Source organism: Fukomys damarensis, unplaced genomic scaffold, assembly GCF_012274545.1.
Source record: "Fukomys damarensis isolate Sample0158 unplaced genomic scaffold, DMR_v1.0_HiC HiC_scaffold_7, whole genome shotgun sequence".
In the NCBI taxonomy this organism is placed as follows: Eukaryota; Metazoa; Chordata; class Mammalia; order Rodentia; family Bathyergidae; genus Fukomys; species Fukomys damarensis.
Window position 1 is genome coordinate 5,590,200 of NW_022900919.1, and position 18,738 is coordinate 5,608,937.

The window sequence follows — 18,738 nt, forward strand, 5'->3', positions numbered from 1 at the left end:
GAGGGAGCCACTTCAAAGGGAGCGTTCCAGCTGCCCATCTCCCTTGGGTCCCAAGGCTGCATCTGTGAGATCCCACACTGGGTGGCCTGGAGCTTGGGCTCCCAGTTTCCTTTTCTGGCCTGGGAGCCAGGTCATGGGGCCATTGCCTCACAGGGATCATGAGGACCAGGACCAGTGCTCACATGCTTCTCATGTGGGTTGCTCCTCTTAAAGGGCAGACCCCCCTCATGCAGCTTCCTGCCTCTCCGCTTCACAAGGAGGCTGGAGGAGCCCAGGCTGCACCCTTCCTACTCCACTGTGATGGCAAGTAAGTTGAGATTGCTGGTAAGCTCAGGTGTGGGTACACTCAGGCACTCTCACGTTTAGATGCAGAACTTGCTTCCTGGGGCTCTTGGTCCAGTCTTGCAAAGTCTGGCTGGACAGGGTCTTATGGGAATGGGTGTTGGATCTGTGTTCAGCCTGGATTCCAAAAGCTATCAACAGAGTCCGTCTGCCAGATTGATTGGCTTGAGGGGACAGCGCTGTGTTAGCAGTCACTGAACAGTGAAAATACTCTGAGCTTCCCCGAGGACCAGTTTCTAAACGAGGTCCTTGAGATCTGCTCAGAAGTCCCTGCTGCAGGGCTCAGTCTCCCTGCCTGTCGTTTCTTAGCCTTTCTGCTCCATTCCCTTTTTCTGGGAAATTTGCATCTTCTTGAGGAACCCCCAAACACTGAAGTGCATGGGGTGGCAGTTTGCACCTGTAAGCCTTTATCAGGCTTTAGTTTAATTATTAAAGCCTTAGAGGAAAGATTGGATATATTGCCCTGGGCTGTGGAGGGAGATTAGTATTCCCTCTCTCTGCCAGTGGGAATGTGAAATGGTTTCTGGTGGGCATTTCAGCAACTAGTGCTAAAGACTAGCGATTGCTTGTCTAGGAATCCATCCTAAGGAAATAATCCTGAAGGCAAGCCAAAAATTAGATAGCATGGTTTACTACAGAGCAGCACCGTGAACGACCCACCTGCCCAACACTAGAGGATGGGCTCATAAATCATCTGTCCACAGGGTGAAATAATAGAATGAATCACATTTTAAATGACAGGGGAAAAAGTGTAATGATGAGGTAAAGAATGGTCGTATTCTATGCCATTTCATGTACATGTCTTATTTATCCATAGAAAAAATCTTAGAAATACATGGAAATGTAACCAGTTGTTATTTTAAGATGGAGGCCTTATGAGTAAGCTCTTTTGTATAATTTGGTGCATTTTCTTCCTCAATAATTTTCTATAACAAGAAAAGATGAGACCAAACAATATATTTTGAAACTGAAATAATACATCTTTTTCTAAACCTTAGCGAAATTTGCTACACGATGGAGGAGGTAAAGGAGAATGATAATATTTGCAAGAATTGTACTTGGGTTGACAAGGAATAGGAAATAAAAATGAAGCTGGGGAGAAGGAAGACAAAAGAAACTTTCTCTGACTGAATTAAATAATTAGGGAGGAAGGAGAAGGGAGTCCACCTCTGGATGAGTGGACTTAACAATATGGGTTTGATTTGGAGCAAATCTCTGGCAGTGCTCACCGAAAAACATTTTGTGAACTGTCTAGCAGCAGTTTTAATTCATGGCATTTGCAATTATATTTGTAGCATAAACTGGCCACTCTCCACAGCTTATTTTAGGCCCCGGAAAATGTCGCTGGAAACTTAAACTCATGTTGAATGTGTTTGCTGTAATTATATGTTTGCTTGGTTATTTTCTAGAAGTTTAGAATTTTGTTTGGCTTGGCTCTTTGTAACCTCATTTATTTGCTTTGCAAAGTTAATAAGTAGTAGAAGAAGTGAAATGACACGTGGTCATCTGAAGTTGCTAGTTATCCTCATTCTGAGCTAAGTGAAAGGAAATAAACAGATTTTTAAATAATCTAAAGTCTCCTTACTTAGGGCATTAGATTAAAAAAAGAAACTTCTTTTGTGCTTTGGTGGTAAAATTGTTCAAGATGTTCTATAACCGTGTGTGTATGTGTGTGTATTCTGGACCTGAAAGAATGGAAACCCTCAGCCAGGGCTATAATGGGTTTCAATCCCCAGTGCCTTCCGAAACCTAGAGGTTAATGGAATTCAGTGTCTGAAATCTTCCATTAAAAAGTGGTAGTCAGAGACATGTTGTCAGGGCTTTTCCCAGGGAACTGACCAGGTGGCACCTGTTGTATCCCTCTTTTTCTAGTTCTGGTGTTAGACTTGGCACTAGGTGAATGAACCACAGCATCCACTGGAAGCAGCCAGGGTCCAAGAAACTGATGCCTTGTCCCAGACACACCTCACACAGGAGCAAATTTCTGCAGGTTCTCCTGTAGAGCATAGCTGTTATGGTTTGGGTCTAGATAGCCCCAAAGCCTCATGTGGTCATAGGTGGCTTTTTTCAGAGGTGGCTGAGTCTAGAGTGTGTGATGCAAGATTAAGGGCATGTAATTACTAAACCAGTGTACTGACTGGTTTGGAACTCCCCTATCCCAGTAGTCTGAATAAGATAAAAGGAGCAGAAAGGTGCTGTGAAGGTTCCCTTGTTGCTTTTGCTATTTGTGCATGCTATGTTGTTTCTCCTTTGTGGTGCCTGTATGCCATCCACCTTGCCTTGGAGCCAACACATTGTAGACTGAAACCTCTATAAACTGTGAGCTAAATAAGTCTCTCCCCTTTAACTTTGAGTGTCAGGTATTTTGTCTCAGTAATGAGAAAGTAACTAACACAGATTTTGGTACCAGGAGCAGGGTTGTAGCTGTGACATTACCTGGCTATGTAGCTCAAGAGCCTTTGGAACTGGCTTGGGGGAAGGGAAAGCGTTAGATAAAGCTTTGGAGATGCCAGATGAAAAAGTAGAGCTGAAATTTATTAGGCTCTATGGGTGATTCTGGCCAGAGTTCAGAAGACCGGAAAGCCAATAAAGACCAGGCTCAGGAAGTTTCTGCTGGGAAGAAGGATTGCATTGGTTGCTGGACTCCAGAAGATGTGTCTGTGCCTTGACAGAAAGTTTTTCTACATTTATCTCGTGTTCAGAGACTTTGCCTGAGACTGATTGAGGATAGTGGATTAATTAATCGGACAGAAGAAATTTCAAGGCAGTCTAATGTTGAAGTAGTGGCATGGCTACACTTGAGTGTTTTGAGTCAGACATGTTGAGAATCAAGACCAAAGAGAATTTATTTAAAATGTTTTGAGCCGGGGATTTAGCTCAGCAGTTTGGTGGCCTGCCTTGCAAGCACAAGGACCCTAGTTCAATCCCCGGTACCAAAAAAATAAAAAAGAAAAAGAAAATGTTTTGAGTTTTGCCAGAAAGGAAGCTCCAGTAATATTTCATCTTGCAAAGATAGAATAGAGGGGATCTTGAGAAGGAACAGGAGAATAGAAAAGATGGCCAGAGGGCATCACTAGAAGCAGCAGGATTCCACCCTTTGCAGCCTCAAAATTGCAAAAGTGATAGTCTTTGCTTTGAGAAGAAAGCCCCAGAGCAACATGTTGCAGAATGGTGGTGGCCTAAGGAAGTTGTTTCTCAGAATTTGGCTGATAGGCACTGGACTCCTGTGTCCAAGAGAGAAGGAAGCCTGAGTACTGCTTTGGCTGGCAGCAGACCTTGGCCTTATCCATGTGGTAGTGGTTTTAGGTGCATGCAGAATGCAAGAGTCATGGGGTCAGGCAGGCTTCCACCAGATTTCAGAAGAAGGCCCGGGAGAGCAAGCAGTGTGCACAGGAGAGGGCAGAGTGTGAGGCTGGGAGTGTGAAGTCGAAGGAGCAGTGGAGACCCCAGAAGTTTGGAGAAGCCAGGAATGTGGATTTTCCTAGGAAAACTGCAAGAAGGGAGCAGAGTGAGCCCCAGAGAGGAACCATGGGAGCCACAACCACTGGCAGAGCCATAGGGTCAGAGCCACCCAAGCCCTTTGGAATTTACAACTTGCCACAGATTGCTGCAGATTGCCGAGGATACTGGAAGTAGAATTGTGGGATTTAATGTTTGTCCTGCTGGGTTTTCTTCCATTCCTGTTTGCAACTTTTGGAATGGAAATGTCTATCTTGTGCCATTGGATGTTGGAAGTGTTTAACTTTCTTTTTGTTTGTACAGGGACTTGCAGCGAAGAATTTGCCTTAAATCTCAGAGGAGAATTTAGACGTGGACTTTTCAGCAGTGCTGAAACTGTTAAGACTTTGGCAACTCTTAGAGATGGACTAAATGCCTTTTTTGTGAAGGAGTGTCCATGAGTCTTTGGCGCACCAGGGGTGAAATGTTATGGTTTGGGCATAGATGTCCCACCAAAGCCTCATGCAGCCACATGTGACTTTGTCAGAGGTGGCTGAATCTAAAGTGTGTGATGCTAAGATTAAGGGTGCGTGATTACTAAACTAGTACACTGATTGGTTTGGCACTAGTAGTCTGGATGAGATAAAAAGGGCAGAAAGACACTGTTAAGGTTCCCTTGTTACTTTTGCTACTTGTGCATGCTATGTTGTTCATTCTCTGTGATGCCTGTTTGCCATCCACCCTGCCTTGGAGCCAGGATACTGTGGACTGAAAACTTTACAAACTGTGAGCTAAATAAACCTTTCCCCCATTTAACTTTGAGTGTCAGGTATTTTGCCTCAGCAAGAAGAAAACTAACACAGTACCTATTAGCATCTGCCTCATTGATGTTTTTCAGAAAATTGTCTTCAGTTGCTATGCAGGTGAAAATAATGCATTCACCATGCTGGCGATTACTTGAAGGACCAAGGTCAGCCACTAGACTTTCCCCCCTTGCCTGCCAAGCCCTTCTTATTGCTGTGCACAGCCCCGCCTTCTGGTTTCCAGCACGCCTGGCCTGCCCCCTCTGTGAACACAGCAAGCACATGTGTCCTCCACACTCAGTGCAACACATCTGTCCCATATCTGTTCCCCAGGGGTTGGCAATCCTTACTATATCTCAAGGTAAAGATCTTACTCATGGCAGGAAGCTTCTGTTCATGCCATGGGCTTTTCTGGGACAGGCAGATTCCTCCAGCATGTTGGTGTAGGAAACACATGGGTCAGGGATCGTAACCACCCAGGTGTTTGTTAATGACCGCAGAAGTAATACTGAATGTGTGAAGTTGTGAAGTCAGACAGATCACTCTGTTCACCCCCCCCCCAAGTCCACAGTCCTCCTGCACTACTCTCCAGGCTTAGTGGTCTGGTAAGTATCACTGTGGGCCACTGCTACCCAATGGAAATAGCATGTAAGCCACCAACCTAACTCTAAATTGTACAGTAGCCATATTGTCAATAGTAAAATTTACTTTAATTCCATACTTTATTAAATGTATCAAAAATATCATCATATCAAACTGTAGTGAATAATAAACACTTATCCATGAGGTATTTTATAATCCTTTTTTTTTTTTAATATCGAGTCTTTGAAATCCTGTCAAGCACCTCTAAGGAGCTCTCATTTAGACATGGTGAATGGTAGAATTCTGTCTTCCACCTTTGCTCCCAGTGTATCTCAAAACAGACAGCATTTCAGGTGCCAAATAGCCACGTGTAATGGGGCCTACCATGCTGGATAGGTTAGCGCTAGCCCTTTTGGCATCAGGGAGATTACCAGGAAGATCTTGTGATATACCTTGTTTTTCCATTAACAACAGGAATGTTTATACTTTTCAGAACTGATAGCTCTGTGTTACTCTATTTAATTGCTGAATTATCTTATACTTCGTACATTACAATTGGTTAGCCAGTCCACAATGGTGACTAATGAGGGACCAGGAGGTCCTAGCACTTCACAGGTCTGGTGCTGGGGCACACAGTGGGGCAACTTCCGGCGCTCTGGGACCCTTTAGAGAGGACCCCGAGACCTGGAGGGGTGGTGAAGGACAGAGCACTGAGAGGAGAAGGTGCCCCTGTGGGAGCATAGGAGGCTGGCCCTGGGCCTCTGGTCTCTCTTGCAGCACGGAGCTAACCAGCCTCAAGGACCAGACCAGGCACCAGGGCAATAAAGACAGGCCTTCTTTCCCGAGTACTTGGCCTTCTGAATAAGTGAACTGGCTAACACTGGTCCAGCCTGGAAGGGGAGCTGTTGAGGGGCCTTGGGATCCCTGTTGAAATCCCTTCCCAGGGCCTCAGAGAGTCTGGGAGGAGCAGGTAACAAGGAGCAAGGCAGATGGGACACTCACTGGTTCTAGGTCATGTGATTCTGTGTCTCTTTCTCCTTTTGTTAATTCTTTCCAAAAATTATTGTAAAATAAAACGTTTAGACACAGTCATGTGCCCCATGAGGACATTTCAGTCCTTGGCAGTCCCCATATCTATGAGTGGTCCCATACAGTTGAAAGGAAGCTAAAGGGTCCTGTTGCCTAGTGCTGCCGCCGCAGCCATCGAAATGCGACAGTGCTGTAATGTGCTACACTGCTCAGCACACACAGCCCTGGCCGGAGTAAGGGGTGATGATGATGACGATGTTACCCCTTCAGGTACTTACTATGTTGTAATGTTCAGTGTATTCAGAGTGTTTTATCTCTTTCTACCTATTAAAACATTATTCTGTTATGCCAGCGGCACTTTCCTCTGGGTAGTATTTTTGGAAGTACACGCTGATGTGGGCAAGATGACAAAATTGCCTAGCTGCACATTTCTCAGGCTGTATCCTGGCCCTGGGGCATGACTGGGGCATTAAAGGCCAGCGTTCAGTTTCAGGAACAAACAGGGAGGAAGCAGACCCTTGTGTGCTCCCCCGCAGACCCTGGTCCCCTCACACTTCCTCCCTCGCCTCCCGGATACACTGCTGCCTGACTTCTTAATGCTTCGTCCTTTGTTTTACTTTATATTTTGTGTTTCTAGTTCTGAAGTTTACGTAGCTTTAATTTAAAATTCTTTTGGCGGTGAAACGCCTATGAAACAGAATGGTTCTGAAGTGAACGACTCGGCGGTATTCTGTACAGCCGCAGACTGTGTAAGCACCTCGATGCAAAACACTTCCGTCACTGTAAAGAAACATCCCAGCCTGTTAATGATTCCTCCCTCTGTCACTTCCCCTCAGCCCTGGCAAACATTCGTCTGCGCTTTGCCTCTGCAGATTCACTCTGTTCTGGACATTTCATCTAAACAAAACCCTGCAATATCTACCATCTTGCCCCTGGCTTTATTCACTAACGAGTGATGTTCCCAAGGGCTGTCATGCATTTTAACGACTGGATAATATGCCATGGTATATATATATTCCACGATTTGTTTACAAGTTCATCCGCTCACTAATGGACATTTCAGCCGTTCCCACCATGCAGCTGTTGTGAATAGCGGTAGTGTGAACACGTACCTGTTTGAGCCTCTGTTTTCAGCTCTTTGAATATGCACAGAGCAGAATAACTGCGGGGTCATGTGGCAGTTATGTACGCATTTAACTTTTTGAAGAACTGTCCGACTGCTTTTCAAACTAGCGGCACTGTTCTGCATTTCCACCATCTATGTGGGGTGCCAGTTCCCCACTTCCGTGCCAATGTTTGTTATTTTTCTTCTCATTGAGTTTATCGGTACATTTTAGGGGCACAGTGCAGTTACTTTCATCACTGGGATCTTGCACCTTTACATGACAGGTCTTGGTTCTCATTTTTTCCCTTTACCTCTGCCCTCCCTTCACCCCCTCCTCCCTCCCCTATTTACAAATACTTTATTTCCATTTTTTCATTTTCTCATATTTTTCCCCTTATTACCTTTCCCTTACCCTTCCCACTTCCCCTACACCTTTAGCCTTTTTCTTCCTGTTTCACCTTGTCAATTTGTCATTTTTTTGTTTTGGCAGGGTGGGGAAGGGGAATGTGGAAGAAAGATATCATGGCCATACTAGTAGGGGTATATTTGTACCACACTGTGGTTTTAATTTACAATTACCTAATCAATAATGATGCCGAGCATCTTTTTATTTGCCTGTTGGTCATGTGTATGTCTCTGTCAGCCAATTGTCCATTCACGTCCTTTGCTTATTTTGACTGAGTTGTCTTATTTTTGTTATTGAACTGTAAGAGTTCTCCATACACTTGTCAGATATATGATTTGCAACTATTTTCTCCTGTTCTATAGACTGCCTTTCCACTTTCTTCATGGTATTTGTAGATTCATTTTTGCGAACAGTGTTTTATTTTAATGAAGTTGAATTTATCTATTTTTTCTTTTGTTGTTCATGCTTTTGGTGTCATATTTTTGAAACCATTGCCAAATCCAAAGTTATGAAAATTTACCCCAATCCTTTCTTCTAAGAGTTTTATGATTTTAGCTTTAAAAAAAAAACATTTAGGTTTGATTCATTTTGAGTTATTTTGTAGGTACTTTGAGGTAGAGGTCCAATCCATTTTTTTGCATGTGGGTATCAGTTTTCTGAGCACCATTAGTTGAAAACATGGTCTTTTCCACCACGATTGAAAATCAATTGACCATAGATATATAGCTTTATTTCTAAACTCAAAATCCTCTCTGACTTGTCTATAAGTCTATAGGTCTGTCTTTATACTGCACGGTGCATTTGGTCATTTGCAATTCCTTATGAATTTGAGAATCAGCTTTTCCATTTCTGCAAAATAGGTCATTCAGATTGCATTGAATTTGTGAATTGCTTTGGTAGAATTGGCATCTTAGCTTAAATTCCCATATTAATTCTTCCACCATGAACACAAGATATCTTTCCATTCATTCATGTCATTTTAATTTTTTTCAGCAATGTCTTATAATTTTCACTGTAAGATTTTTTTACCTCATTGGTTAAATTTACTGTTAGCGGACTGGGAATTTAGCTCAGTGGCACTGAAGTTGCCTGACAAGTGCAAGGTCCTGAGTTTGATTGCTGGTACCAGAGAAAAAAAGAAAAAAACTCCTTTTAGATTTGTAATGCTATTATAAATGGCATTATATTCCTAGTTTCCTTTTTGGGTATTCATTTTTGTGTATTGATCTTGTATCTTGTCCCGTTTGCTAAAACATCCAGTGGATGTTTTGTGGATTCTTTGGTGGCTTTCCTTCCTATTTCACTTTACACTTGCACTGTATCCCCAAGCAAATGTTGTTCATCTTCATTGGCATTTGAACTCAGAATAGATGGAATCACATTGTATGCATCTTCGGTGATTTGTTTCTTCTGCTCTGTGTTATGTTTTTTGTTGTTTGTTTTTGTTTTTGTTTTGAGACAAGGTCTCACTATGCCGTTGAGACTGAGCGAGCAGGAACTCACCATGTAGCCCGGGGTTGGTCTCGAACTCACAGCGATCCTCCTGCCTCAGCCTCCCAAGTGTCTGTGTTATGTTTTGAGAATGATCCGTGTGATAGTTGTAGTTTGTCTATTTTCATTGTTGCCTATGTGAATATAAGGCACTTATAGACTGTACCACAGCTGGGCATCTAGGCTGCTCTCCCTGGAGCTGTTATGCCTGGTCCTGCTGATAACACAGGTCTCCTGATACACGGGTTTATTGGGGTCAACTTCGGTGGGGGGATTCCCCAGGTGATGGGGCATGTGCCTGCTGTAAGCCCTGAGACAGTGCCAGTCATGTTCTCTTTAATGGAAAGAGCTCAACGGCAAATGCCCATTCTGCAGAAAATCTTTCGAATCTGCCAGAGGAGACAACTGCGTGGTGACAGATAGGGCTATGGGTGTGAGTCAGACTCCCCTGCCAGAGCATGTGGCCGGCTAGGGCTGGTAGCTCCACCTCGTCACCCTGCCTCCTTCCTTGGTGCTGGCCAAAGCCATCACCATTCACAGCCTCAGTTTCCCCACCTGTCATAGCTCAATGGGGGAGCTCACGGTGTCTGTGGACCACGCCACTCGCCTCGCTCTATGCCCGAGTCTGTGGGGCAGTCACAGTGACCACCGCAGTAGCCTGGAACCCAGCCTGCCATGTTCCTGCTGTTCTCGCATTGAAGACATCTTTCCTGTGGCTCCTGCCCTCACCGTTCTCTTCATTTCACAGTGGCTAAAGCAAATGCCCTCTCTTTGCCCACCTTTCCCCTCAGGGCCTTCCCAGCCTTCCAGACAGAAATGCTTGTTTCTCCTCCTGCCCTCTTCCTCTGCACTACCTTCATGGTGGTCCCTACCCATCCGGAAGCATCTAATTGTGTGTGGAAATGTCTGCCTATAAATACATGAGCAGCCCAGAACCCGGTCCTTAGTCACTGGTCACTGCAGAGTGAGCTGACCAGCCAGCCCCTACCCAGCTCCACATGTCACCTACCCTAATCCCTGACTACCAGAAGAGCCCCTGCGCTGCAGGACTGCTCCCTTTGGGAGAGCCCATTATAGCCACTGCCCCACCTCTTTCTCAGACAGCCCCAGCATGGGTCTCTGTCCCTTGGACTCAATTACTATAATCTGACCGATCTGCTGAGTAAGTGCTGAAATAGGAGAGGTGAGACCGAGTTAATGCGGGTGCCCTGGTCCCAGCAGTCCCAGGGACCCACTTAATGTGGGCTACTCTCACGGGTCAGAGTGGGCAAAGACAGTGGTGTATCACTCTACGACAAGGACATGGTCTCAGAAATGCATCGCTGGTCAATTTTGTCATTGTGCAAAGATCATAGAATGTACTTATGCTATTCACTTCTACACACCAAGGCTAGGCGTATTCCTAGGGCCACGATGACCCAAGCCACAAAAGTTGCAATTGAACAGGAGAGAAAATGACTCAGTAGATAGAAGCAGTACACACAAGGTGTATGAAGCTGTTGATGCTTAACACAGCGTACATTTTACAATAGACTTTTTTGAATAGGTAGAAAGAATACTCTAAATACTAATTAAAAGCATGGTATAGGAAATACATGAACCAGGAACATGGTTGTTTATTACCATTATCAAACATAAAGGTATGTGCTGTGTTCTTACAAGGGTGGCGATGCAGTACAGAGTTCATGTCAGCATCACCACAAGGTGTGAGTAATGGGTTCCCCTACAGTGTTACAATGGCCACGACCTTAGCAGGTGATAGAAAGTTCCCAAGCTCCATTATAATCTGGGACCACAGTTGTATATATGGTCAGTCATTGACTTCAAAATCTAGTTCTGTGGAGTTTGCAAAAGCCTTGGCAAAATACAAACCAAGATTGACCTTGTGAGGACTGAGGACTGAGCTATTAGAGCCGGAAGGAAATGTCCGTCTCTGCAGGGTGTCCCCAGTTTCAGGGACAGCTAACCAGGCCAGGGCTTGACTCTCAGCTCCATCCGCCCCACATCCTCCTTCATCTTCAGCCATGGACAAGGAATTGGAGGGAACGTGCTCAGCATCTACCCCACCTACCTGACAGACTTTGGTTTGCAATGGAAGCTGAAATTTTGTCCTCTTTTATCAGTTGAGGCCTATATAAGAAATCTGAAAACTATTCACGGAGTACTAATCTCTTCTAGTCATTGGGCTCTCTCTACATTTTGCACACTTAATTATAAGTAATCCTTACAAAAATCATGTCTTATCAGCATGATTACCTCATGTTACAAATAGGCTAAGCAAGGCTCGGAGAATTAAATTGGTCATAGTCATATAGATAAATGTCAAATCTAGCGGATCCCAAATCCTCTTTCTACCACTTTTTCTTTTTTTTTTTTCTTTTTGGTTTTTTGAGACACAGTCTCATTCCTTAGTTGAGATTGACCTGGAACTCACTATGTAGCCCAGACTGACCTAGAACTCACTATGTAGCCCAGGCTGGTCTCGAACTCACAGCAATCCTCCTGCCTCAGCCTCCAGAGTGCTGGGATTACAGGCGTGCACCACCACACCTGGCTCAATCACATTATTTATTTATTTACTTATACTTTAAGGGTTACCATCAAAGCCTTGTCCCAAAGAAAGCCATAGAAAAATTTTCAGGTATCAGCCAGGCCCACTGGGAAGTTTTTTTTCCAGATATGGTCTCACATTGATGCTACCCCAAAGAATCAGGCCAGGAAAATAAGACCACCCAGTACCACCATATGGGGAATGGTCCTTGCAAATTCAGGGCTTTGGAACTAAACCTTTGCCAGCCTGCAATGACTCATCCCCTATAGCAGCTGGTTTAAAGGGTGAGGCAGCTCTTAGGCAATGGCTCAAAACATGAAAGATGATAGGAAACAGGGAGATAGACTGTGAAGGTGGGAAAGGGATCTGGAGATGGGAGGAGATTGGACGGAGGGGAGAGGGAGGAGAAGGAAAAAGGAGAAAGATGTGATATGTTCTGAATGTTTACCGATTCCCCATGATGAATTTATTTATTATGTATATACAAGCATATATTAATTTTAAAAAGGAAGAATATAAGTAGTAAGAATGGTCTCAACATTTAAAAAAATCCAAATGTCTGCACATATTGCTAAAGTTTTATTTTTTAAAAGTTCTTTACCAAAGTATGTGTGTTTGAATAAGCAGAAGGAACCTTTGGAAGGACTCATGCCCCTCTGTGAACACAGGTTGCAGCTGGAGACGAGGCCTGCAGAGGGAAAGATCAGGAATCACTTTTTAGCCAAGATCAGAGTACCAGTATATTTGGTTTTCCTCAGTGTCCTCAGGTGTTGGTCCAGTGCCCTCCTTGATACAAGAATCCTTGGGTGCTGTAGGACCTTGTATAAAAGGCTCAGTATTTACCAATACCTGCTGCGCATACCTTCCCGTGATCTCTAGATGACTTTAAATTATCTAATACAATGTGAACACACTGTAAATAATTGTGATATTGCGCTGTTTAGGAGGAAATGCCATTTAAAAAAGCCTGTATGTATTCGGTACAGATGTGATTTAAAAAACAGTATGTTCTGTCTGAGGTTGGCCGAATCCATGCATGCAAACCGCACAGTCCCAGAGAGCTGACTGTATTCCTGATTTGTTTCACTGAGCAAATATTTGTGTAGGGTGGATTGTTTGTGTTCTCCATTTTAAGAAAAGAAAGAAGACACACACACACACACACACACACACACACACACACACACAATACCCACCGCTACTCCCCACATCCCACGGAATCACCCTTCACCTCCACCCTTGTGCTCCAGGCCACCCCTTGCGAGCCCTCTGCCCTGAGTCACGTCAGCTTCCTGTAGGCCTCGCAGCACAGTGCTCTGTCACTCACAGGGCGAGCAGAAGTGCGTCTGATAGCACTCTGGCTCCTCAAAGCTAGTGTATGTTTAGTGCACCTCTTAAGGGAAAAAGAGATCAGCTGTCACAAGTCACATTCCAGGCTTGAAGAAGTCATTAAATTCAGAGCCTTGGATCTCAAGCGTCCCTGGCCTTGCCGTCGATCTTCCCTGGGGCAGCCAGGCCTGGGCCCTTGGCATCTCCAGCACCTGTGCCTCCTGACTTTACAGAACCTAGGTGACTCTTGGGCCGATCCCAGCCCCTGTCCGCCACTGTCCTGGAATGTGCCCTTCAGTGTGGGCCTTCCCACTGTCACATACACATGCACTTAGCAAAATGCCTTCCCGTGATCGAGCAAGAAGGAAACGTTAAGGAGTTCTGTAATCAAAACCCATGACTGCAGATAAAGGTTCCCCTGCCCAATGTGTTGGCTCACTTCCTCCAGCCCTCAGAAACCTCCTAGCGGGGGCTCACTGGCTGCTTGACCCGAGAACTGGCAGCTGATTGGAAAGGACTGTTCCTAATGTACAGCAACGCAAAGTCATGAAACCAAAAACCTTCCCTCAAAATTTTAATATCTTCGCCATGGATTTTTTGCATTCATTTTGATTTTTAAAAAATGACAGCATTAGGCCGGGAGTTTAGCTCAGTGGTTCCGCTGCCTGCCTCACAAACACAAGGACCCAAGTTCCATCACCAGTATCAAAAATAATAATAAAAATAAAATAAAATAAAATAATAGCATTAAATGTTATTTATCTTCACTGCTTAATTTTTGGCATCCCGAGATGGATGCCTTAGTGGCCTTACCCCAACCCTAGCCCTGCCCATCACCTGGGAAAGCTCAGGGAACTCAGTTCGTCACAGCCAAGCCACACTGGCAATCACAGACTTTTGCGCCCCTGTCCTTGTGTGGCTGCTATCACAGTCCTTGCCTCTGACTGTCCCCCAACACTGTGACCTTGCAGTTCCTGGAAAGGCATTGCTTGAAAAGTCCCCAACAGACCACCAAAAGCTGGGCATGGGTGCGCAGTGGATCTCACACCAATTATGGCTCCAAATCATTGTGGGGCTTGTTAAAATACATGTTCCTTGGTTCCAGGTCTGAAATCTTAAAAATTGAAAAATCAAATTTAAATTTTTAATTTTCTTAATTTTTAACTGTGGTAAAATACACAGAACATAAAATTTACTGTCTAAATGCCCCCTACTCCCCATTAATAGGGATTGAACCCAGGGCCTTCGCCCTGAGCCAGATCCCAGGTCCTTACTTTCATTTTGAGGTCGGGTCTTTGTAAGTTATTAAGTTGACCAGGCTGGGCTCAAGCTTGCAGTCCTCCTGTGCTCCTGCCTCAGCCTCCCAGCATACACCTCCCAAGTAGGCATGTGCTTCCCCACCCAGCCACAGTAGCCATTTTTAAGTGTGTAGCTCAGCAGTGTTACGTACATTCACATCATTGTGCAACCAATCTCGAGAATTATTTTCATCTTGCAAAACTGAAACTCTGAACCCATTGAACAACTCAACGTTTCTCCTCTCCCAACCCCTAGCAACCTTCATTCTACTTTCTTTCTCTATTCATTTGATGGCTCTAAATACATCGTGTAGCTGGAATGACCCAAGATCTGCCCTATGACTGACTGGCTTATAACACAATGTCCTCTAGGTTCACCCATGCTGTGGCCTGCATCGGAATTCCCTTCCTTCTGTTGTAGGAGTAGACCATATCGTGTTTATCCACTCAGCCACTGATGAATTCTTGGCTTGCCTCTGCCTTTTGGCTACTGTGAATAATGCTGCTATGAATACAGGTGTACAGGTATCTTTTCAAAATCTGCTTTTAATTCTTCTGGGTATATACTATGCTAAACTGTTGGATTATATGCAAGTTATATTATATATATTTATTTTTGAAGAAACACCATACCAGTTTCCACAGGAGTGGTACCATTTCACATTCCCACCAGCAATAATCAAGCTTTTCATTTTCTCTGCATTCTCTCCTACAATTATTTTTTGTTGGTTTTTTATTTTTCCTAGAATATCCTAGTGGGTGCAAGGTGTTACTTCATTGTGGTTTGGGTTTGTATTTCTCTAATTATTAGTGATGTTGAGCATTTTTTCATATAATTATTGGCCATTTGTGTATCTTCTTTGGAGAAATGCCTATTTGTGTCCTCTGTGCTGTAGATCAGGTTGTTTGTTAGTCATCCTTCTTTAATAGTAACAAAATATCTGAGCTAATTTATAAAGAAAAGAGGATTGTTTGGGATCAGCCTTGAACACTCCAGCCTGTGCTTGGTTGACCAGCTACCTTTGGACCTGTGCTAAGACTGCACATCATGGTGGGAACATGTGGCCAAGCAAAGCCACTCATCTTGTGGCTGAGGTCTCACTCTACCCTTCTGGGGCATCGCCCTTATCACCTACACTCCTACCAGTAGACCCATCTCTCAAAGATTCCACCACCTTCTAGCAGTGCCATCTTGGAGACCAAGCCTTTAGCACATGGATCTTTGAGGGAACATTGAAGATCCAAACTATAGTAGGTTGATTTTTGGTACTATAGGATCTGCAGACCCCTTTCCAGAAACAAGGGATGAAGAACAAAGAAGCTGGGCCCTACAGAGAGGAGGCATGGAGGACAGCTGACTACACTCAGCTCCTGGGGCCCAGTCTGGAAGACATGGTAATTCTAAGCTGACACCTGCAGACACAGGTCTGCCTGGAAAGAGAAGTCTGTAAGAATGGCTCAGATTGCGGAATCCAGAAACTAGTGGCTTCCTGAATTTTCAGAGTAAGCACATCCCTGGTAAGTAAGCACCTTCCTCAAAAGCATGGTCCCAAAGAGCCGGGGCCACCGCTGCGTCCTATCTTTTGAGGTATAGAAGGCTACTCACATGTGCAGAGTGCAGCTTGTGTAGTGGTGCCTGCCCGGCTTGTTTACATGTTAGCGTGTAAAAGGGGAGCAGAGCAGTCTGACGCCTAAACAGGAAGGTGATTTTGCTGGAGCTCTATGCTCAGCTGGTGCTGTCACAGCTGGGGCTGGATGATGACCTCACCACCCTCTCTGCTCTCCAAGTACCCCTCACCCTTTCATATCCACGTATTCAACCCACTTCGGGTGGAAAATATGTTTTAAAGTTTCAAAAAGCAAAAGTTGAATTTTTGGCAGCCAAGTACTACACTGAGTCTGCCGAAGTGATGTGAGGCTCACCCTGCTCTAGGACCCATCATGTCACAGATTCGAATCTCTCTTGTTTGTCATTGTTCATCTTGACCCTCATTCATGTTCTGTGTGCTTAGGTTGCATCTGCGCTGAACGTGGATACACTCTTTTTCTTCGTCATCGATCCCTAAATAATTCAGTATGACAACTACTTACATAGCATTTGCATTGTATTTTTACTATAAATAATTTAGAGACCATTTAAAGTATATGGGAGAATGTGCACAGGCGTTATGCGAACACTACATTATTTTGGCATCTACTGGGGACCTGGAATCAATACTGTGTTGACACTTTTGAACAACTGTATTTGCACTTAGGGGGTGACAACACCCTGCATTCTCCCGAAAAGTCACTAATCCTTTTATCTGTGGTAAGGTCAGCCTGGTAGGCAACAGTTGGACAGGTGTTCCTGGCATCTGGTCGGCATCACTTTGAACGAAGATATTATCTCGTGTCCTTGGACCTTGAGTCACCTAATGATAAATCCAACAAAAATTCCAAAAACAAATAGGCATGGGCTTATATTTTAACTGTAAAACCCAGAAAATTTTGGCAAAACCTACTGTTTGAATTCTAAGACTCTATTTTTGTGATCTTTTCATTAAAACTACTATTTGGCATTAGAAACATATCCTCTGATTCCATTACTTGCAAACACAGCTTAAAATACACAACAGTAATGTTAGCAACAGAGCAAAAAATACCCTGAGTGCAATTATGGACTATAGAGCCTGCTGGGATTGGAGAGACCCTGGATTTGGGGACTTCCTCATACTGAGTGAGCAACCCTGGAGGTAGGTTTCTTTTTCTTCTCTTTTAAAATAAGCTATTTACTTTAGAAGAAAATACAATATGGACAATGAATAAATTAAAGAAAAATTCTGCATCTCCTACTGAAACCACAAAATTAATGAGTTAATGAATTTCCTTCTTTTTATGGCCTTATTAAATAATCCTTTTAAAAAGCACAGTATCCTGGGCTAAGGGTGTAAATCAGTGATAGAGCACTTGACTACCATGCAAAAGATCCTAGGTTCAATACCCAGGACCACCCCCAAAAAATCAGTAAAAAGAACAATGTCCCCCTAAGCGTACTGACTATTTGCAATAGCAAAAGGTGGCAACAATCCAATTAATTGTGGATTCATGGATCCTTAAATGGATTATTACTGAGGCGTAAAAAGCAATGAAGTATTGACTCGTGCTACAACATGGATGAATTCTGAAAACATGCTGAGTAGAATAAGCCAGACACAAAAGTCACATATTATATGATTCCATTCATGGCAAATATCCAGAAGAGATAAATCCTTATAAACAGAAGGTAGATTAGTGATTGCCAGAGGCTGAGTGAGGCAAGAAGCAACTATTAAAGGGTACAGAAGTATTTTAGAGGTGATACGGTGAGGGTGCCACAAGCTTGGGAAGTTTGTGGATTATATTCAAGTTTTTAAAAAATAACATGAAAAATATGTCACTTCTCTTGGTTTGAAAGGCAAGCTGTCTCTGGGACTCTGGTTTGAAGGATTTCCTCTCAGCTAACCCATGCAGAAATGGCCTGCTGGATCCAGGCCATGGCCTCCTATGGCAGTGGCAGTGGGACTGAATAGGCAGGAGGGTGGAGCAGGAAGGGAATGATTGTGGGTTTTAATCCTTTGTGCACACAGAGAAAGGCGATGTGTGCCAATGCTTTCACTGAGGAGTTTCTCTGGTTTTCTGCAATGGAAAGTTTCCAGGTTCAGGCATGCAGGTACTGCCCCAGGTAGGGCCTACAGGTTCCCCAGGTGCACCCAGGAGCCAGGCAAGGGCAGGTCCCAGAGAGCTGTCGGTGTGCAGTCACCCACAGACATCCACAGCCACACAGGGGCTCCAGCCACTGTTTGCACATCCCGAGGGCTTTTAAGAACAGTGGAAGTTACGGTCTCCTTCCAGGTTAATAATGAGAGCTAACTGTAGCTTCTATGTAAGCCCATGTGTGGGCCACATACAGCTGTGGGTAAGAGTTTGAGTCGTCGGCTCTAAATATACACACGAAATAAGCAGTTTCTTCTGCCTAAACCGGTCCCCACCTCAGCCACTTCACTCTGGGGTTTGCTGTTAATTTTGGCCCAAGAAACAGGACCATTGAGTAAACAGAGACTCATTGAGCAGAAAACCACCTCTTGGAAGAAAAGGGCTAAAGGTGTAGGGAAAGGAGGAAGGGTAGGGGCAAGGAAATAGGGGAAAAGAAAAAAATATGAGAAAATGAAAAAATGGAAATAAATAGTTTATTAATGGGGAGGGGGGGTGAAGGGAGGGCAGGGACAAGGGGAAAAAATAAGAACCAAGACCTGTCATGTGAAGGTACAGGATCCCAGTAATGATCAACTGTATTTAGTAAACAGAGACTCATTGAGCAGAAAACCACCTCTTGGAAGAAAAGGGCT

The 18,738-nt window shown here is 44.2% G+C and overlaps 1 protein-coding gene across 1 annotated transcript in view; it reads left to right on the forward strand.

Annotated features, from left to right (window-relative positions):
* The first annotated feature begins 245 nt into the window (after positions 1 to 245).
* The window catches only part of Trpm1 (transient receptor potential cation channel subfamily M member 1), a 96,256-nt gene continuing 77,763 nt past the window's right edge, over positions 246 to 18,738 (forward strand). The window contains exon 1 of the mRNA XM_010638223.1: positions 246 to 307. The gene's annotated coding sequence lies outside the window, so the exon portion shown is untranslated. The remainder of the gene's footprint in view (positions 308 to 18,738) is intronic.